The 21,666-nt window shown below is 50.9% G+C and overlaps 1 protein-coding gene across 5 annotated transcripts in view; it reads right to left on the bottom strand.

Annotated features, from left to right (window-relative positions):
• GRK5 (G protein-coupled receptor kinase 5) overlaps nt 1-21,666 on the bottom strand; it is a 241,360-nt gene that overhangs the window by 140,940 nt on the left and 78,754 nt on the right. The window contains exon 1 of one of the 5 annotated variants that reach the window (XM_032281802.1): nt 5,858-6,527. The exons of 2 other annotated variants lie outside the window; for them this stretch is intronic. The gene's annotated coding sequence lies outside the window, so the exon portion shown is untranslated. Of the gene's footprint in view, nt 1-5,316; nt 5,798-5,857; nt 6,528-21,666 lie in introns of those variants that run through there. 2 more of the 5 variants (XM_032281801.1, XM_032281800.1) reach the window with 2 other exon arrangements.

Here is a 21,666-nt window from a genome sequence, read left to right as displayed (position 1 = left end):
CCTTCCCAGCAAGGTGTAGGGCACACGCGGCCCCTCCCCGGCTGTGCCTCTTCCCACCTCACTGTGTCCGTTGACCCAAGAGCCCCTTCTTCTAGGGCGGCGTGGAAAGAGAGGGGCTCTCATCAGACAGGGAGGGCTAGGCTGCTAACTCCTCTGTCCACAAGCTGAATAACCACAGGCCACTTCCCCAACCTCTCTGAACCACAGTTTCCTAATTGGCATAATAACCAAATGCCCTTTGTAAGGGTCGAAGCCCTCGCACTGCGTGAGGCACAAGGTGGGCACTCATCCCATCTGCTGCCCTCTTGCTCTGCATGCCAACTCCCCAACCCTCCCCTGCCTGGGCTTCCCTCCCTTCCCTCCATCCCTCTACCTCTCTTAGGAGAAAGCAGACCCCTAGTCCTCTTGCAAACACTATTGATCTTAAAAGTGTCTTTTCCTAAGAAGTAGCAGAACCGGAGGGGAAAAAAAAAAGTTCTTTCCAAGGGAAATAATTTTTTAACGTATTTTTGTGCTCACTAGGTTTTTGCCCACACTGGTTTTCACAGTTGAGAAAAGTCTGGCCACAAAAATGGACTTTTCACTACAAGAGTAATCCCCTTCTCTCAGCAAAGCCCAAATTTGGTCACTTTTGCCTTGTTATGTTTTCTCTGGGTTAAAGGAGAAGAGAAAGCCAGGGGAGGGGAGGTGAGTGGACCCCTCAGAAATGCTCCTGACAGTCATAGGTCAGCCCCTCCTGCAACTGTGGTGATTCTGTTGGAGAAATAAACAGGACTATTTGCTCAGGAAAAATACCCCAATTTTTCATAGGATACTCGTAAAAATATTTTCATTTTCCTGTGAGTACTAATTACTTCTGCTCTCCCCAGAATTTCTGCATTCCCTATTTCAATGAAGCTAAACAAACTCTGTAGAGATCCTGCCCAGTGAAAACCTGCCCAGCTTCCAGGAGGTCTGTTACCATGTGGACATGACCATATATACATGGCCGGGGAAGCCTGTGCGCCGGAGACGCTAGGATGAACCAGCCCCTGGCCTCCGAGCTCCACCTCCACGGTCTCTGGACCTCAAGACCCTACAGTAAAGTGGGTTTGTTTTGCAGAGGAGGAAAGAAGCCCAGAGAGGACAAGGGTCTGGGCACACAGCTGCTGAGAGGCTGAGCTGGAATTTGAACCTAAGAATGCCTGCTTCGTAACTCCCAGTCCACAAGGATGAGACTCGTTCAAGGGACAGGCAAGAGCTGGGTCCTAAGTACATTGCCCCGACGTCTGAAGCCACGGAAGCATGAAACCAGCCCAGCACAGAGGCACCTGTAGAAAGGTTTCCAACGCAGAGATGAGGTCTCCCAAACTGGGCCCAGGAAAGAGTTCTTGATGCCCACCTACCTCGACCCCAAACATGCTCCTCCCTGAGGGCCCCCCACCTCAGTCCACGGCAGCACCATCACCCAGTCACTTGGCCCAAACACCTAGGTGCCATCCCTACTTCCACCTCCTTGCGGCCTCTGTAGGAAACAGCCTCCAGGACAGCCCAGGAGATGCCTGCTTCCTGCAAGGTCTCCTCCCACACTGATGAGCCCAGAGGAGAAGCTGGGCTGCCAGTTCGCAGGTCCTGCAGGTCCTCGCGATGAATCCATGAACTACTGAGCCACATCCTGAGGAAGGTAAAGGAATCTCATTTTTTGTGCTCCTCAACAGGACCTGAGAGCCTCACCTTGAGGTCTAGAGAGCTGGCACTTGTCCTTAAAGATCAGCTCCAGATAGTATCTCTATGGAAAGAACTTAAATTACAGACCCAGTGAAGTACTTCCTGGGGTTTACCCCCAACATCAGCAATGCTGAGGCCAGAACTGTTCCTTCCAAGGTTCCTTCAAAACCTACTGCAATGAGGTGGAATTCCTAAGAGCTTTGGGGTCAGGCAAGTCAGGGTTCACATCTGGTCTCTGTCCATAGCTGTGTGATCCTAGGAAAGCTGCTTACCCTCTCTGAACTTCAGATTGTTCAAGCATAAAATGGGGAGACACCACCCTCTTCAGAAGGCTGCTAGGGCCTAAGTGACATTGTGGTTAGCACCAGTTAGCACTCAGTAAATGTGAGCTGTCATCATTACTCTGCCCTGACTCTTGATCTCACATGAGGGTCACAGGACCTGGGGGTTGAAAGGGCCCTTCCTTGTCCTTGATTCAACCTCCCCCAGCATTCCCACTGGACTCTGCATTCCCAGCATGCTTTCCTCCCAGGGCCTTATTGAGGTTGGCTCTGCCTCCCTCATCGTCCTTCCATCCACTGTGTAGATTCATACCAAGAACCTACTTGGTGCTTGACACGTGGCCCCTGTCCTACAAAAACCCACAGGCGTGGCGTGGAGCACGGGCTGCCTTAGCTTCCTCTTGGCTCATGGGGGGCAGTGACCCATGCCAGATGACAATACTAGAGGAAAAGGGGGCTGAGGGAGCACAGGAGAGGCACAATCAACTTTGCTTGTGGAATCAAGGAAGGCTTCCTGAAGGAGGTGACCCTTGGGCTGAACCCTCTCTTCTTAGAGGTCACACAGTCCCTCATGCACCAGCCCAGCAGGGATGTGGCAAGAACTCCGAAGGTTGCCCCAGTTTCCATCTGGGAAGATCTGCCTCCCTCAGGGAAGAGGCCTTTCCCTTTAGCTCCATCTGGGAAGTGGTGAGAAGGGGGCTGGCCAGGCCATCCTGCCAGCATTCTCCGAATCCCTACAGGGCTCCCCTGCCTCAGAACTGGACCTGCCCAGGACCTCAAGCTATCACTAAGTTCCTCCTCCTGGTCCCCTGGAACCAGGAAGCAGCTGGCCTGGAGGGCAAGGGCAGGCCTGAGCGTGGCAGCCATGGTGTGTGTACAGCCATTCTCTAATCCTCAGAATGACACGTAAGAGAGATCCCCCACCACATGGCATAGTAGAAGACATTGAAGCTATAAAGAAGTGGGCTGACCGGTCCCAGGTCACTGGGAAGAAAAGCACATGCCTCCTAACTTTGTCACCCTGACCGTGTTCGCCTTTCCCTTCAAGTGCTTGGGGCCAAGGGAAGCCCCATGGAGTGGGCTGCTCCTGGGGGGGAGGCATGGGACCCGGAGAGGATTCCGAGGGGGCACAAGCCTGACCCATGCATCACAGACGACCCCAGAGATGACTGTACCGAAGCAGCAGCGAGGCCCTGCCACATGCAGAGTTCTTCCCACTCACTTCCACGAGCACACCATGTCGGCAGGCTGCAGCATGACACCCATTTTGTAATCAGGAAGCTGAGGCCGGGCAAGATGAGGTGTGCCTGGGGTGCACGGTCAGTGATGGGGGCCTGACCCTGATCCAGATCTGAACAGGAGCTGCTGTGGGCACAGCTCTGGTACTCAAAGACGAACCAGGCACTTGTGCTCCTGCAAGGACCTGGGGAGGAGCCTCAGACCCAGCTCTGACCCTGCTGGTTCATCCTACGAAGATGTGCTGGGTATATCGTACAGACCCGCCATGGGTGCCCACTCCCAGGGGACCAAGGACAAGGCCTGGAGAGGTGGGTGCCCAGATGGAGCCTCTTAGAGGCAGGGTCTAGGCTGGGGCCCAGGTTCCCCGTGACCCTTTCCCTCTGTACTCTCCCCACCGCACTCCTGTTACACAATAGGGCAAGCTGGGGTAAGGCAGTTGGGCTTAAAAAGCCTTCCTTGAAAATGCTTCTTGAATTGTAAAATGGCCAAGGAGGGCTCTGGTGGGAAGATGAGGTTTTTACTTCTCAGAATTCAAAAGCCAGTGTGTATGCAGAAAGGAGGGCTTGCCACCCGGAGACCAGAGCGGAGCGCAGCTGTATTAGCTTCCACCTGCTTCAGTAACATGTTATTACTAGCACAAGTGGAGTGAAGTGCCTTAGACACAAATGTATTACCTTACAGTTCTAGAGGTCAGAAGTCTGAAATCAGATTCACCGGGCTAAATCTAGGTGTGAGCCAGGCCGTGTTCCTTCCGGAGACTCCAGGGGAGAATCCTGAGGCCACCTGTGTTCCTTGGCTCAGTTCACGGCCCTTCCTCCACCTTCAAAACCAGCAGTCGCTAGTCAGGTCTTTCTCATGCTGCATCACTCTGAACTCCTTTTCCCAGGCACCGTCACCTCTCCCTCTCATCAGGTCCCTTGTGATTCCTCTGGGCCCACCTGATATCCCTGGTAACCTCTCCACCTCAACAGCCTTAACTTAATCACATCTGAAAAGTCCCTTTTATCAGGTAGGTAACATATTCACAAGTTGCAAGGATTCAGATACAGTATCTTTGGGGGACCATTACTCAGCCTTAATTAGGCAGTGATTAAGACTGCATGCTCCAGGGCCAGACTGCCTGGGTTCAAACCCAACTGTGTAATTTACTAGCTGTGTGACTCCAGAAAACTTACTCAACCTCTCTGTGCTTCAACTGACTCCTTATGTAACCTCATAGATACAGGCGTCAATGAGTTGATGCATGTAAAGCATTTAGCGTAGTTAAGAAAGTTCAGTGAATGAGGGCTGCAGTTATCCCTTACTCTCCACTCTCCACCCAACTCAGAACAAATGGCATCAGAGCTGGGGGAACCTTGGTGATCACCCACGCCTGCCCCTGACTGACGGCTGAAGACACAGAGGCCCAGGGAGAAAAGTGAGGCATGCAGGTCACACGGCGCTTTTTTTAGGCAACCCCCAGTACCCTCTAACCACTACCTGGTTCAGACAAGCCCAAAGAAGCATCCTCCATGGCTCCCCAGTGCCCTGCATCCAGTAAACGCTAGAGGACACTGCAGCCGGTGAGTCACCTGGAGGGAGAAGAGGGGAAGTGCTCCCCAGCACAAGGTCTGCAGGAAGCACCTGCAGGAGCAGCGGCCCCAGCCAGATTCTCACACCCCACCCACCAGGCTCAGGGGCCCAGCCAGACGTGACACGTCTTTCCCCAGGAGAAGTCAGCAGAACAAATCTTGGCAAGGGACACCAAAACCGACGTTCAGGGCAAAGAGAAGGTGCTCTGCCCTGCAAGTGTCAGCCAGGCCCTCGGCTTCTTCCCCTCACTGTGTGATCTCGGTGTGGATTTAGACACCTCCCCACTCTGGGCTTCCATTTCATATCAGAAAGCAGGACCTGGACTGGCTCAGTGGCTCTCAATCTGCAATCATGGTCCAGGAGCCCCTGACCAAGTTTCAGAGAATCCTAGAAGAGCCGCACATGCACCCCAAGCTGAAGCAAGCAGGCAGCTTGCTCGTCTAGGCACTGAAGTTGATCAGCGTGTGCAAACACAGAGGTGTCTGCAATTAACAAAATGGGGAAAACAGTGACTCACCTCACACAGATGGCCTGTTAGCGGGCAAATTTCTCCACAAAAGGAGGCAAGAATCACCACGGGTCCTTGGCAGAGCCTCAACTAGACTGCTGTTTCCAACCAGAGAGGGCTGACTCACTCAGAAGGCTCCCCACTCCCCCAAATCCAGTCCAGGCAGGCACTGCCCCAGTGGTTCAACTCCCTTACCACCACACAGTCCTCCAGCTGACACCCAGGTCTCCCAGGGAGGCCTTTCAAAGGCTGAACATGGGGCCTTTCCATGGTCTCAGGGGGGCTGAGAGCAGAGATACCAGAAGTAGAGCAGTGAGGCCTTCACCGGCTTCCTCACTGGGAGTTATATTCTGCCTAGGGCCTTTGCATGTCATTTCCTCTGCTAGATACACACTTCCAGAATTATTTTTTTTTTGCAATGAAACATGTCAAGCTTACAGAATGAGAACAAAATGTCTTTACACCTGCATGCCCACAGGTTTTGTCAAAATAATTCCTCCATGCACTCTCCTGTGGGGAGACATGCAGATTAGGTCTTCCAAGTTCCTACCTCTCAAATGATGTTGCTCTGGGCACCCCTACTTGTCTCCCGGGAAGTGGCACTTACTGTTGTCCCCACTTCACCTGGCCAAGTCCTCAGGTCTTAGGGTCTTGTCCTTCCCTGATCGTCCCGCCTCAATCCTAGAGTTACACCCACGTGATCCTCTCCCACCACTGCCCAGTGTCTGGCTTTGAAAAAAGCAGTTATCAAAATTTGTCAGCAAATTTCCACTTACGTCTCTATTGGGTTGCCATCCAAGAGGACAGGGACCACATCCATTTTGCTCACCAGTGCCGAGGACATTTGCCTGGCACACAGCAGACCTCTGACAGGTCTGTGAACAAGTGAATGTTTGAATACCTGAGTGAGCAGAGGCATCATCCCAGAAGTAGATCATGCTGAGCCCATCTTCCCCCAGGTCTTTGAGACAAAACTGACATGTCCTCTGCCAGCCCGGTGTTCTGTCATCAAAGAGGAAAGGCAAGGGAGGGAACTACAGGTTCCCCCAGACTTGGAGGACCATGAGATGCCGGAGCTCAGAGCCCAGGGATGTGGAAGGTCAGAGGCTCTAGGTGAAGTCCTCACTGCCAAGCACAAGGTGAGGCTCAGAAAACCTCATCCAGGCTTCTCTGCAGCTCCCCACAGCCAGACACCCAGGATTCTTCAGAAAGAGGTATCAGCTAAAGAAAAACTACAGGGGGGAGATGGAAAAAAGAGAAGGGAGGGAGTGGGAGAGGAGAGAGGGAAGGGAGGGAAGAAGGAAGGGAAGAAAAGAGCAAAGGAGGGAGGGAGTTGCCCAAACATCCCTCATTAAGAGAACAACTGCCCTTTCGGCAGATTCCCTGATGGTCCTCATCTGTGGGCACCGGGCAAGCACCTCTGTGAGGACTGCAAGCACCATGGATCGGTTTTCCTGCCCCACCCCTAGACAGAGACAGGCACAGAGCCAGCCCTTGGTTGACGGCTGGTGAGTGGACAGCATGGTGCACTGGCGACAGTGTTGGGTGCTGCTTACAGACTCCCTGCATCTGGACTCAGGCCTGTGGGTGAGCTCAGCCACTCACTAGGTGGGTGAGCTTAGGCCAAAAACTCCTTGAGCCTCAGTTTCTACATCTATGAAGTGGGAAAAAGAATGTCTATGTTGCTGCCCAGGGTTGAGGAATGACTGGGAAAATGCACAGAAGGCCATGCACAGTGAGCATTCAACAGACAGCTGCAAATTAGCCGGGCATGGTGGCAGCACCTGTAGTCCCAGCTACTTAGGAGGCTGAGGTAAGAGAATTGCTTGAACCCGGGAGGCGGAGGTTGCAGTGAGCCGAGATATCACACTGTTGCAGCCCCCCTTTCCCCTCGAGGTTTCAGGTGGAGGTTTTCTTCCTCCACAGGCCACGTCATTTCACTGCTCTGGCCCCTCCCAGGGCTGCTCAAAGCTGCCTCTTAGTAGATCTCTAGATCTGTGGTCACTAAGCACAGTCAAGATAAAGGCCAGCCTCTGAGTCTTCCAACATCCCCAACACCAGGTAACCCCACATCCTCTACCTTCTGGATCTGAAAGGCAGGTGAGTCACCCTCCCCAGAAGATCCTGAAGACGCAGAGCCAGCACCACCCTGGCACTTTAGGGTAGGCAAGTACCCTGAGTCTGACTGTGGGGAACACCATGCAGTGGGAGATGAGTGATTAAAGGAGCCCTAGTTGAGCCCCAAACCCAGGGGACGACCCGGGTCCTGCACTTTCCCTCCCCCACCTTCCATGCCACGCTGGGTCCATCCCCAAGTCTGGGCTCTACAGTGAAATCCACACCTGTCCCCCACCCTACGTCCCCATGGCTGTCCCTGGACCGAGCCAGCATCCTCACCTGGACCAGCATCCTCCCCTCCCACCTCCGTTCTTGCCTGCCTCAAACCCTCTCCACCCAGCAGCCAGAGTTATGTAAAACCAAAACAAATCATGGAATTCTCTCACTTGAAATCCTCCAATAACTTCCCAACAGGTTTAGAATCAAGTCCAAATGCCTCTCATGGCTCCCACCCCAACCACTATGCCCCAGGCCCACACTCCACTCCAGACACTCTGAGCTCCTCCCAGCCACGGAAACCCTTGCAACTCATGCTCACTGCCCAGCCTTCGCCCTGCTGGCTGTGGCTCCCGCCTGACCGTCCCTTTTCTGACAACTAGGTCTCAACTAAGATGACCTCCACACAACCACACTTGGAGGCTCCCCGGGCCCCATCTAAGGTAACACCTCCACCTCCCCTGAGTCTATCTCATTCTCTCATCTAATCCTGCTGCACCTCATCCACTACAGAGTACTCATCACTATCAGACATTATTAGTTTACACGTGTACAGATGGTCTGTTTATAGACATAACATGATCTTGTCCACCTACTGTTTTACTGTCAATTCACTTCACCTTCCTGCCGCAGGGACAGAGCCTGCGTATGCCCTGGTCACTGCCAATCCTAGAACAATACAGGACACATGGTTTGCCCTCCACGAGTGCACCTGCTCACTGTGCAACCTCCCGAGGGTCACAGACCCTCTCTGTGCCTTGCTGTGCAACAAACCCTCTCTGAGCCTTGAGGTTTCCCCTCTCTAAAGTGTGAGATATTGGATCTATCAACCTCTAAGCCACCTTCCTTCAGGGACGGAGGCGGGGAGCAGATGCTGTCACCAGCACGACCTTTGCCCCAGTGATAGCGTGCATATGCAGCAGTAGGGCCGGGGGTGCTGTTGGTCACCCTGGGGATAGCAGCTGCTCCATAAGCCCCTGGCAGAGTGGCCCCAGGGAACCTCAGGCCTCTGTGTGGAAGGAGCCTGATAGGCCCCCACTCTCTCCTGCAGTTCCCAGGCTCTGCAGCCTCTGCTCAAACACCTGGACAGTCCTGCTTTCTGGCCCCAAGAAGTATTTACATTTTGATTAAGTCTGGTTTAAAACCACCAGGTAGGCTGGCTTGAGGCCTGATATGCCCCAGCTGGTCGGACTGTAATAACAAGGTGCCCTGGGGAGCGGGTAGAAGTGTGGGGCTAAGGGAGGAATCACCACTCTCCAGAGCACCCCTGCCCCATCCTTCACCCTCTGCAGCCTGCAGAAGAAAAAGTACAACCAGCTCTTGTGATCAGGGGTGGTCACTGCTCTGGTGAGTCCCAGGGTTCTGCTCTGGAAATAAACAACATGGCAAGGAGCTCAGGGCACCACACCCAGACACAAGGAGCCTGCTCCCTGCCCTTGGGCTCCTCTGCCAGGTAGCATCACCCAGGAAGCACGACATGACCCTGTTCCAAGCTGGGGACTTGCACAAAGTAACATTTTTATCCTGGATATATTCTGAGGACTCTGCTAACAAGCTACCACTGTGAGGCCTCTGCAGGCTGGGAAAAAGCCCAGTTATTCATTTTACTAGCTTCAAGTCTCCTTGAAAGTGGGATTCTGGAAGCATCAAATGACACCTTAAAGGAATGTGGACTCCTGCGTCCAGAACTGCCACTGCCCCATCACCCACTCCCTGTCACCCCATCTGCAAGGGAAAAAGTCCAGGAATCCAACAAATGCTTTAGAAGTGCATCTTTCTTTCAGTCCTTGCTATTTTCATAAGAAATCAAGTCTCCTCGGCAGAAAGTGGAATTCTGCTTGAACCACCTGGCACTACAATAGCAAAAAGATTTCATTAAATGTATGAGCTCCAAAAAGATGGCAGTGGCTGCCAGGAGTCCTGGAACTCAAGACAGGGTCCAGGCTCAATGAACAGGAGTACCACTCTTGATTAGTAATGTCTGCCATTGACCTGGCAGGGGAAAATGCTACCCACACTGTTTGCTGTTCAGCAATTAGAAAAGCAGCTAAAACAGCAGTTCCGGGAATTCAGAAAACCCAGCGTTTGATTGGTAAGGAAGCACAATCAAAGAGACTCAAAAGGAGAGCCAGGGGCTTCTGGGAGACTAAAGAGAGATCAACTAGCAACTTCTTGGGCAGAGGACAAGTCACTCCCAGAAAGGTCAAGTCACTTCCTCAGCAGCCGTCGGATGGGGCATGTCCCAGCACCACCTCTGTGCTGTGGGTAAACCTCTCCCCGCCAGCATCTGGGACATCACTACCAGCTCCTTAAAGTGACAAAATTCCAGGCAGAATTATGCTAGGAGAGGGATGGGTGTTTGACCTTTAGGGCTCAGAAAAAAACACCCAGAGTTATGAACACAGTTTGCCGCAGCAAAGGAGAGGTGGTGGCGGCATGGGTCTCCCTGGTGACAGACGTCCCCTTTAAAAAGAAGAGAAAGGAGGCCAGGCACAGTGGCTCACGCCTGGAATCCCAGCACTTTGGGAGGCTGAGGCGAGCAGATCACTTGAGGTCAGGAGTTCGAGACCAACCTGGACAATATGGTGAAACCCTGTCTCTACTAAAAATATAAAACAAAATTAGCCAGGTGTGGTGGCAGGTGCCTGTAATCCCAGCTATTCAGGAGGCTGAGGCAGGAGAATCACTTGAACCTGGGAGGTGGAGGTGAAATGAGCCAAAGATTGTGCCACTGCAGTCCAGCCTGGGCAACAGAGTGAGACTCCATCTCTGAAAAAAAAAAAAAAAAGGAGAAGGAGGAGGAGCAGAAGGGGAAGAGGAGGGAGGAAAGAGGGAGGAGAAGGACGAAGAGGAAGAGGAGGAGGAAGAAGAGGAGGAGGAGGAGGAGGAAGAGGAGGAGGAGGAGGAGGAGGAAGAGGAGGAGGAAGAGGAGGAGGAGGAAGGAGCAGCCAAGGCACAGAGCGAGCAGTGGCTTTGTTAGTCGGAGGGAGGACAGGCCTGCCCAGCAGGCACCATTGGCATTTTTGGAGGACAAAGCAGGCATCTTTGCCTTTTTATTTCCACGTCAACACAGGCCTGAGGCAGTCTGCCCAGGACGGCCAGTCCCACTGGAGGGCCTCTGGCTGGGATCACAGTTTGAGAAACAAGGTGGTAACATGGATAATTACAGAGTGGGACAGTGGGTGAGCCAGCATCCCTTTGCTGCCATCCAAGGGGTGACTTCCAGGAAATGCCCAGGGCAGAAGGAGAGATTCTCCATTTCCATGGAAGAAAAGAATATGTGGAAATTAACTTTTCTTATAGCATGACGGATTTATGTGAGACTTGTGGGGAAAGTTCTAGAACATATCACGCTATTTCGTGCAGGCCTCAGGGTCTGGAGCGTCCCCTGGAGATCTAGGGGAGACCTCTGGGGGCAGCCCCAGCCCACCTCTGCAGACTTTCCTGACCTCAGCAGGCAGCTTCAGCTCCCCAAGCCTGGGCTTCCTTTCCTGTAAAACAGGAGGAACAGTCCGCGCCCTGCGTACTTGATGGGGCTGCTGTGAACACCCGCTATGTGTAGAGACAGTGGAATAGGACTCAGCAGCAAGAATGAGCCCAACACAACTGCACGCAGCCACAGGCCCAAATTTCAAAGACAGTGGTGAGCGCAAGGTGCCAGACTTGAAAGGGCCAAGGCTGCACGGCTTCTTTCACCCAAGGGCAGGCAAAACTAAGCTGTGGCGTTAGAACCACCTCAGGGCAGATGGTGCCTGCAAACGCTCCTGGGGGATCCTGGAGCATAGGCGACATTGTGTTTCTTGACTAGGTAGGGTTCCATAGGGTATGCACTTTATGAAAAACCATCCAGCAGGATGTCTATGGGTTCTGCACTTTTTTTTTTTTTTTTTTTTTTGACTGTGAGTCTCTTTTTTTTCCCCAGGCTGGGGTACAAAGGCACAATCTTGGCTTATTGCAACCTCCGCCTCCCGGGTTCAAGTGATTCTCCTGCCTCAGCCTCCCAAGTAGCTGGGATTACAGGCACACACCACCACACCCAGCTTTTTTTTTTTTTTTTTGCATTTTTAGGAGAGATGGGGTTTCACCATGTTGGTCAGGCTGGTCTCAAACTCCTGACCTCAAGTGATCCGCCCACTTCAGCCTCCCAAAGTGCTGGGATTACAGGCATGAGCCATTGTGCCTGGCCAGGTTCTACACTTTTTTATGTAGACAGTACAACTCGATAAAAAGTGAACCCCACGGAAATAGTGTGGAAGTCCTTTGTAAACCTCAAGGTTAAGATATTCATAGAAGAACTCGTCTCTTAAAACACAGTGCTACTGATCTCTTGGAAATGAAAGGCAGGTGAGATCATCTCCCAAAGTGTTAGTTTCACCTGTGATTTGGGGAAAACTATGGGAACCTTATCCTCTTTCCCAGATCTATGCATTTCTAAGCTGGTTGACTATGTGGGGGCCAGAGGGGGCAACTTATGCCCTTTACCAACGGTACATTGATGCCTTTCATTATACTGAGTTACCCCCTTTGCCATCTACCACACCCCCAATATACAGATTACTCACCCACTTCTTATACCAACTTTTTGCCTCTTGGGCGATGCAATCTGGTCCGTGAGCAATGGATAGCAGTGCTGACCCTAGACTGAGGGTTGAATCTTGTGGATAATCCTTTAGAAGGTAACACATTGGTCCTCAAATAAACCAAATTTTGCATCCTGCAGAAAGGAAGATTTATATTCTCCTTCCCTGCTGGCCCATTTCCTGCACACCTCTCCATTTTAAAAACATATTTGCCAACTTGTAAAAACCTGTGGCACAGCGGCTCCCAGGCTCATGAGACATGCAGATTTTTCTGCTCAGCCACAGCATTTTTCTTTAGGGAGAACAACACTTTAAGTCGAAAGAAAAATCCACACTCCGAGCCACCAAGCCTTTGCAGGGAGTGCTTGATGCCAGGGAAGCTGGGTATACCAGCAGGATGCCAGGGAAGCTGAGTACACCAACAGGAAAAGGCTGCTTCCCCTTAAGAACACATCTGCTTAAGGCCAGGTGCGGTGGTTCATGCTTGTAATCCCAGCACTCTGGGAGGCCAACGTCGGCAGATCACAAGCTCAGGAGATCGAGACCATCCTCGCTAACACAGTGAACACCCGTCTGTACTAAAAATACAAAAAATTTTGTATTTTTTTTTGTTGGGAATGGTGGCATGCTCCTGTAATCCCAGCTACTCAGGAGGCCAAGGCAGGAGAATTGCTTGAACCTGGGAGGCGGAGGTTGTGGTAACCTGATATTGCACCACTGCACTCCAGCCTGGGCAACAAAGCAAGACTTCGTCTCATGAAAAAAAAAAAAAAAAAAGAACAACATCTGCTTAAATGAGGGGTCTGTGATATACTGCAGGGGGAGCCGAGAGTCCCGCATGCTACGCCAGGCCAGTCACTATAGGGTCGGGGACACCTTCATCCAACCCTCTCCGTACTTCATACATGTGGAAAATGAGGGCTTGAGGTAAAGCAGCAGTTCTCAAACTCTTTCAACATGACCCTGCAGGGTTCCCTAGGGACATCTCCCCCACCCCAGAACCATCAAAGTGAGGCACAACAGGTTTCTAAGACATTTAAGCAAGTTTGGAAACTACTGGATTAGATGAACTTGTGGCTTCACAAAGGGAACCCAGGATTTTACTGTGTCTCCTGGTATGAAAGATAAGTTCTTTGTTTTTTGAGATGGAGTCTCACTCCATCACCCAGGCTGGAGTACAGTGGTGTGATCTCGGCTCACTGAAACCTCCACCTCCCGGGTTCAAGTGATTCTCCTGCCTCAGCCTCCTGATTAGCTGGGATTACAGGTGCCCACCATCACATCCAGCTAATTTTTTGTATTTTTTGTAGAGATGGGGTTTCATCATGTTGGCCAGGCTGGTCTCAAACTTCTGACCTCAGGTGGTCCAACCACCTTGGCCTCCCAAAGTGCTAGTTACAGGTGTGAGCTACCGCACCTGGCCAAAAGATAACTTCAAGGCTCCTCAGCCTCTGTTAGAAACCTACTCCAATATTCATTTGTTCATTCTGTTAGTCAATGAACACCTGCTATTCTTGGCACTGAATATGAAAGAGGAGACAAGGCCTGGTCCCTGCCTCCCAGGGTGGTAGGATGTGGATGTGCCAGCCTTTAGTAAGAGGTCTGACTCAAAGAGGGTCGAATGTGCAGACTGCAGGGAGCATGGGGGAAGTCTGTAGGGAGAGTCGGGGAGGCCCCATGGCAGGCAGTGTTTGAGCAATGGTTGAAGTTTGCCAGGGGTAGGGGATGAGGCTGAGGGTAAATGGAATTTCTGGCAGAGGGAACAGCATATGCAAAGGCTCGATGAACAGAAAGCAAAGCTGAACATGCCAGAGCATGAAAAGAAGGAAGGGTGCCCAGGAAGGGTGGGGCTGGAACCATGGCAGAAAAAATAAGAATGGGGTCCTGGGGGTGCACTGAGGAAGCTGATCTGACCACTCTGGATAACAGGATTTGGAGATTAAGGGAGAGGAGTGTTGAGACAGGCTCCCAGGCCATTTGTGGATGCAGGGTGAAAAGGAAGAGCACATTTAGAGAGACTGCAATTGCTACAACACTAGCAATAAAACCCATCAGAAATGCTCAGTCTGAGAAGCCTAGAACACCGCGGCAGAGTCAATGGCATCCAGAGAGAGATGTGCACTAGAGGTGAGGGATTCATGGTCATCAGTGGGACCAGAAACAAAGCATTCAAGAGCTTGGCCCTGGAGTTGGCTCCTCTGCCCACCAGGGCTGTGACTGGGTAGAAACCTCAGGTCTCCACTGTTTCCTGTTAACCTGGATAATTCCCACTAGGTGTCAGCTCCCCCAAAGGCAGGAACCACATCTGTCTTATTTGGCACCTGGAATTGTACCTTGTACACAGTAAGAGTTCAAAAATCTTGGTGAATGAAAGAATGAGTAAGTGACCAAATAGTGCTGACCTCAGAGAGCTGCATCATGAGGATTAAACAAGGTATGTACAGGGCTGAGCATAGCACATGCATGCAGTAAATGCTCAATAAATGTTACCTCAAGTAGAGGCACTTCCTCCAGAATGGTGAGGCCTGAGCCCCAGGCTGTCAATATTTCAGGAAGAAACAGATAGAAAGATAAAGGGAGGTTCCAGTGAGGATAGGGCCCTGAGCCCCAGCAAGAAGTAAATTTCAAGCAAAGACAGTGAGACAATTTCAAACGCTACTCAGAGATCGTAAGGTTAGAATGAGAAGTTTCCATTGAGTTCAACCTAGAAGTCTGTGTTAGTCTGTTCTGTGTTGCTATAACAGAATACCTGAGACTGGATAATTCATAAACAACAGAAGTTTATTTGGCTCATGGTTCTGGAGGCTGGGAAGTCCAAGAGCATGATGCCAGCATCTGGCAAGGGCCTTCGTGCTACATCACTCCATAGTGGAAGGGAGAAGGGCAAGAGAGAGCAAGAGCAAGAGGGCAAGAGGGGGCCAAACTCACTTTTATAAAAACCTACTCTTGTCACAACAAACCCACTCCTGAGTTGACAACATTAATCCATTCATAATGGCAGAGCCCTCATGGCCTAATCACCTCTTAACCAGTTCTACCTCATAGTATCATCACAATGCCAATCACATTTTAACTGAGTATTGGCAGTGACATTCAAACCACAGCAAAGTCCTTTGCCAGAGCAGCCTGGTGAAGGATGAGAGAGAGACATCTGACCTCTGTACAGTGGGGAGGCCAGACTCTTCACCCCTCTGCAGGCTGTTAGGGCTCCTCCACAACAGAAGTGGTGATGACGATGACAATGATAGTGAAAATGAGAACAACCGCACTAACATTCACCAAACTCTTTAAATGCCAGGTCACGTTCTAGGCCAACAATACAGCTTCATCACATTTCATTTTCTCACCATGACTTTGAAATTACACCCAAGAAAGAATAAGATCTCCCCTAGTAGCTTCTGTTTCCAAACCAACCCCATGGCAGAGTCTGGGCCCATACAACTCCCCACTCCTTCCTGCAGTCTCCATGCAGTGTCCTGAAGGAGGGGGCCCTTAATGACACCAAATCCCTTTGGAAGCTCCTCACTGAGGCTGCTCCCCTGGCTAGTGAGCTCCCAGGAGGTTCCTATCTTGATGTGAGGGGAGGTGCCAGCTTCAGCTGTGGCCACTAGATACCAGGACAGAATCCAAGTTCTCACAGGTCAGGTGGCTGCCCACAGGGAAACCGGCGTGTCCTTCTGCACAGGAGCACTGGGGTGAGTCCCTGCGCCTGGACTCACTCAGGCCCAGGCTCCATCCACAGAATGTGCTGCTTGTGGACAAGTCATCTCACTTCTGGCAGCTTTAACTGACTCATCTATAAAATAAAGATTATATATACGAATCCCTCAAGGGCTGTTCTATGAGGACTGTAAAATTGATTTTAGGAGCAAAAATTCCGTAATATGCCAAAGCCATGAGAGCTACTCATCAGAGTCTTCAGCCATGGGAACCATTCCCTATCAGCAGCCAGAATTAATGATGCACCATGACGTCCTCTACAGCAGCCTGGACCTCGACCAGCCATCCCAGGACCTCCTCAGAGAAATCTTTTCTGCCACCCATGCCTGCCCTTCCTAGCCACAACTACACATCTCTTCCATCTGCAGCAGACCATCATGGCAGACATTGAATAGGACCTGTTCACCAGCCAGTGGTTCCTCTCCCTTTACTCCTGTGGACAGAGTCCACCTCAACTACAGAGTCAGAAAAAGCCAAATATGCACTTGTCCAGCCTAACCTGCAGTTAGCGCATTTGCTATGTGATCTGATTCTGGCTAGTAGAACTGATGAAGGGCATTTGCTGGGGAGCTCTAGGAAAGGTTCTTTTCCTCAGAGAGATAAGAGGAGAAAAAGTCCCTTCTCCGGCTGGACATCTAAATGGGACTAGCTGTGATGCCTGGAACTGCCGCAATCATTTTGTGATATGAAGGGACAAGCCTGAGAACCAAGCCAATACCTTGAGGATGCTGGTGGAGAAAAATAAAAAGAGCCTAGGTCATGGATGGCACCGCTGAGCTGCCAAGCTGGTCCTGGGGCCGCCTAGCTCCAGACTTCTTATGATGTGGGATGGTAGACATCTGTTATTATTTAAACCATTTGTAATCAATAATTAAGCCTTATTTCTTGAAGCCCAAATCATCCTGATGGTTTCTTTTTTTCTTTATTTTTCTTTTTTTTGACCAATCAGCACTTCTGGCTCACCTGATGGTTTTTCTTAATTGTTATTTTTAATTTTTTTCCATAAGTTACCAGGGTACACGTGGTATTTGGTCACATGAATAAGTTCTTCAGTGGTGATTTGTGAGATTTGGGCACACCCATCACTCGGGCAGTTTACACTGCACCTTATTAGTATTTTATTCCTCACCCCCCTCCCACCCTTCCCTGCAAGTCCCCAAAGTCCATTGTGTCATTCTTATGCCTTTGTGTCCACATAGCTTAGCTCCCACGTATCAGTGAGAACACACAATGTTTGGTTTTCCATTCCTGAGTTACTTCACTTAGAATAATAGTCTCCAATCTCATCCAGGTCACTGCAAATGCCATTAATTCAATCTTTTATGGCTGAATAGTATTCCATCATATATACACACCACAGTTTCTTTATCCACTCATTGATTGATGGGCATTTGGGGTGGCTCCACGATTTTGTACTTGCGAATTGTGCTGCTATAAATACGCATGTGCAAATGTATTTTTCATACACTGGGTAGACACCCAGGAGTGGGATTGCTGGGTCAAATGGTAGTTCTACTTTTACTTCTTTAATGAACCTCCACACTGTTTCTCACAGTGGCTGTACTAGTTTACATTCCCTCCAGCAGTGCCTGATGGGCTTTCCGCTTATTTATTCAACTGCTATCTATCGAGTGCCGACTGTGCCCTGCCCAGTGTTGAGTCTAGGGCCCCACAAACAGGATACGTTCTCTGCTCTTAAAATGCCTGTGATTTGACGGAGGGACTGACAGACTTTTTCTATAAAGAGGCTTTGTCTTTGTAGACCGCATGGTCTCTGTCAAGATTATCCTGTTCCACCATTGTACAGCAAAACAGCCATAGGCAACATGTAAAAAATAGGCATGGCTCTGTTCCAAAAGAGCTAAAGAACTGTATTTGTAAAAATAGAAGGCAGGCCAGAATTGGCCTAAGGGTCACAGTTTGCTGGTCCCTGTCCTGGATCCTCAGAAGTTCTAGAAATTACGTCTCCCCCCGCCTCCCTCAACCTGAGCCCTGTGAGCTTCAGCAACGGCCCTGGCCACACAGAATCTAGACCCAAGTCTCCTAACCACTGGCCCACACCTGATTCCTACTTACTTTGTGCCCTGAGGTGAGTCTTGGCCCTTTCCTGAGAACAAGAGCATCTGGAGAGAAAAGCCCAGAGGTCCAGGCTGACAGGTGGCTGGGTGGCAGGTAGGGTCAGGACAGTGCCCACCTGGGAAAGCCCTTTTGGGAATCAAACATTTCCTTGCAACCCAGCCCCTCACCCCAACTTCTAGGTCCTGGCAGAGGGCTCGGGCACATGGATAACCAACCGAGATGTGGTCCTCACACCCAAGAGCATCTACTAGGTTGGACCAGGCCTTATGGACCCATTATAAGTGGTATAGTCTCACCTTACAAAGAAATCAAGACTAGGACAAGTTCAAAAACACGCTCGAGTGGCAGAGCGGGGATTTGAACTTGGGTTTGTGAAGTATTCTCACCACCACACATGCCTCTCTCCCAGATCCAGGTACCTAGCTCCCTGCAGGAGGGGTCAGAGGCAAATAAGTACACATGGGTCTCCTCACACCATGAAAGCAAGTGGAGAAGTCGAGCCTCCCTCCTTTCACAGCTTCTGGGTCTCCATTTTTCCCCAGCTCCACAAAGCAGAGGTGTGGGCAGGGGATGAGAGTGCTCAGCTCCCAGACCCCAGGGATTAGCAGGTGACTGTCAAGCATCTGAAAAGACACAGAGTGCTCTTGTAATTATGAGACCATAATAGATTCATATTCACCCCCTCCATCTGAAGGCGTCTATTTCAGGTTTAACGTAACAATAGAGTATTGTTCCTACTCCAGACTCAGGTACCACCCCGAGGTGATGGCAGCACCCACCCAGCCCCATCCTGGCGCTGACTGCTGCCTTGGGGCAGAGGCGGCACCACCCAGGCATCCAGGCCATCATCCACTCCCTCCTACACTCCCAGCAAATCTCCTGGGCAGTGACGAGGGGGCTCAAGTTCTATCCAGAAAGGGGAGAGCCAATTTGCCTGACACCTGGTGCCCAGCACTCAGCAGTCAACATAAACTATCCTCCCAATGCCCGTGGCCAAAGGTCACCAGTGACAGCCCATGACGTACACTAGGAGGTCAAAAGATGGACAAGGAACAATAATTACTTACTACACAGACAGAGTGCTTGCTGTATACCCCATCTATGCTCCTCAATTGAATTCAAAATTTGCATTCAAGGTTTTACAACTATCCCACGGTAGAGCTTAGCATCTGTCAGCTAATAAAGCAGGCTGGGCATGGCCACAGGAAAGCACACTGGATCAGCAGTCAGGAGCCTGGGCGCAGGCTGGATGCACCTCGGTGTGACTCTCCAGGCCTCAAGTCTCTCTTGTGCTTTTTTGTTGTTTGTTTTTGAGGCGGAGTCTCGCTCTGTCTCCCAGGCTAGAGTGCAGTGGCCCCATCTTGGCTCACTGCCACCTCCACCTCTCCGGTTCAAGCAATTCTCCTCCCTCAGCCTCCCATGCGGCTGAGACCACAGGTGTGCACAACCATGCCTGGCTAACTTTTGTATTTTTAGTAGAGATGGGGTTTTACCATGTTGCCCAGGCTGGTCTCAAACTCCTGACCTCAAGTGATCCCGCCCACCTCAGCCTCCCAAAGTGCTGGGATTACAAGTGTGAGCCACAGTGCCCAGCCGCCTCAAGTCTCTTGCCTGTTAAATGGGAGATAAAAATATGGCCCCCACCCATTTCACAAAAGTGAGGTAAAAGTCAAAGAGAGTAAGCCACTTCCTGGCTGCATAAACTTAAACAACAGCTTATACATAACTTCTTCAGGTCTTAGCTCCTTTGTCTATAAAACAGGAAAATTCTTATTCATACAGCTCCAGAGTATGACAGGAGATGAAACCACCAAATGCTTCGTGCAGTACATGGCCCAGAGCTCAAAGTTTCCCAGTATTCAATGATTAGAAGATGCTTCGTAAACCATAAAGTCAACATGCAATTGGCCTCCCATATCCACGGGCTCTGTATTTGTGGATCTAATCAACCACAGATCGAAAAAATTCAAAAAAAAAATGTATCTGTACGAATATGTACAGACTTTTTCTCTGGTCATTGTCCCCTAAACAACACAATACAGCAACTATTTACACAGCATTTACATTCTATCTAGGGATGAGTTAAAATATACCAAAGAGTTTGTATAGGTTATATGCAAATACGACACCGTTTTATAGCGGGGACTGTGCACCTGCAGATTTTGGCATCCTCAGGAGGTCCTGGAACCAATCCCTCATGGACACCCAGGAACTGCTATGACTAGAGAGCCCTGCCCCTCACCCTGTCCAGTCTAGCAAATGGCAGCCTTAAGTTTGTGTGCAATTTCAAATGTACTTAGGCCCTGAGGGTAAGAACTAGGTTTAGGGAAGTTTAGAGTATTGGGGTTTTTTAAAATTCTCTGAAAGATCCCCAAAATAGCTGCCTGCCCAAGGCAGCAACCCAGAAGCAGTGAGCAGATGAATGTGGCGGTTATCCCTGTGAAGCCAAGGCACCATATGGTTGTGAAGGAAGAGGACAAGGAGGAGGAGGAAGAGGAGGAGAAGGAGGAGGAAGAAAAAGACAAGCAGAAGGAGGAGGAGGAAGAGGAGGAAGAGGAGGAGGAGGAAGAGGAGGAGGAGGAGGAAGAGGAGGAGGAGGAAGAGGAGGAGGAGGAGGAGGAAGAGGAGGAGGAGGAGGAGGAAGAGGAGGAGGAAGAAGAGGAGGAGGAAGAGGAGGAGGAGGGAGAGGAGGAGAAGGAAGAGGAGAAGAAGGACGAGGATGAGGGGAAGGAGGGGGAGGAGGGGGAGGAGGCAGCAGTGGCAGTTCCTTCCTGGCTCCAGGAGGCAGCTCTGCACCAGCGCCTGAGGCAGCTGTGTTCACACTATCACACCAAGCTCCAGACTGAACAAAGGATCCCACCAGTGGCCAGAAGGAACCTGTACCCAGACACCTGTTTTTCCAAGGATGTCAGGCTGAACATCCCTCCCTGGGTGTAGCTAGATGGGGGTGCAGACCACTGCATCTCCTGCCGAACTTGTGACACTGCAAACCCAAAGGAGCCCTGCTTCACCTCCAGTGGCAGCTTTCATAAAGTGAAAGGGATCAGTCCACAAGAAACAGGAAGATCATGGAGGAAAAAAATACAACCGGCTGGATCACCCCACCACCGCATGGCCGGCTCTAGGGGACCCTAGCACAACCGATCCCAAATTCACCTACCAATCTAATGTCCACTCATCCCCCAAGGGCCAACTTGCAGAGGTCTTGCCCCTCTGCAAAGCCACCCACTACCACAGAACAATCTGTCTGTCCCTCCTGTTCTCCCACAATCCTCCACACTCCATCCTGGGCTCATTCACTGAATAACCGCGCTCCTGTCTCTGACATGGGCAGGCAGTGGCTTTGCTGCCAGGAACACAGGGATGGAAATGGCCCCTCCTCAGAGCAGCCCAAACCAGAAGATGAGACAAACAAGGAAGAGATGATTATGTCTCAACACAGGGCTGTTGCAGGACCTATGTGAGTAGAACGCTGCACACACACAGAAGGAGAAACCCAGCCCAAGGAATCTAGAAGGCACCCCGGAGGTGGGATATCTCAGGGAACTTGGAAGGACAAGTAAGTGGCCACCAAGCAGAAGAGGGGAGGACAACATTCTAGGCAGAAAGGTTTCAAGGGGCTGCGTCGGTCCTGGGGAATGGCTGG

The sequence above is a fragment of the Sapajus apella genome, unplaced genomic scaffold (assembly GCF_009761245.1).
Source record: "Sapajus apella isolate SASKATOON/1434 unplaced genomic scaffold, GSC_monkey_1.0 scaffold13, whole genome shotgun sequence".
NCBI classification, from domain to species: Eukaryota; Metazoa; Chordata; class Mammalia; order Primates; family Cebidae; genus Sapajus; species Sapajus apella.
The sequence above is the reverse complement of the archived record's forward strand: the minus strand, read 5'-3'. Positions and strand labels throughout refer to the sequence as shown.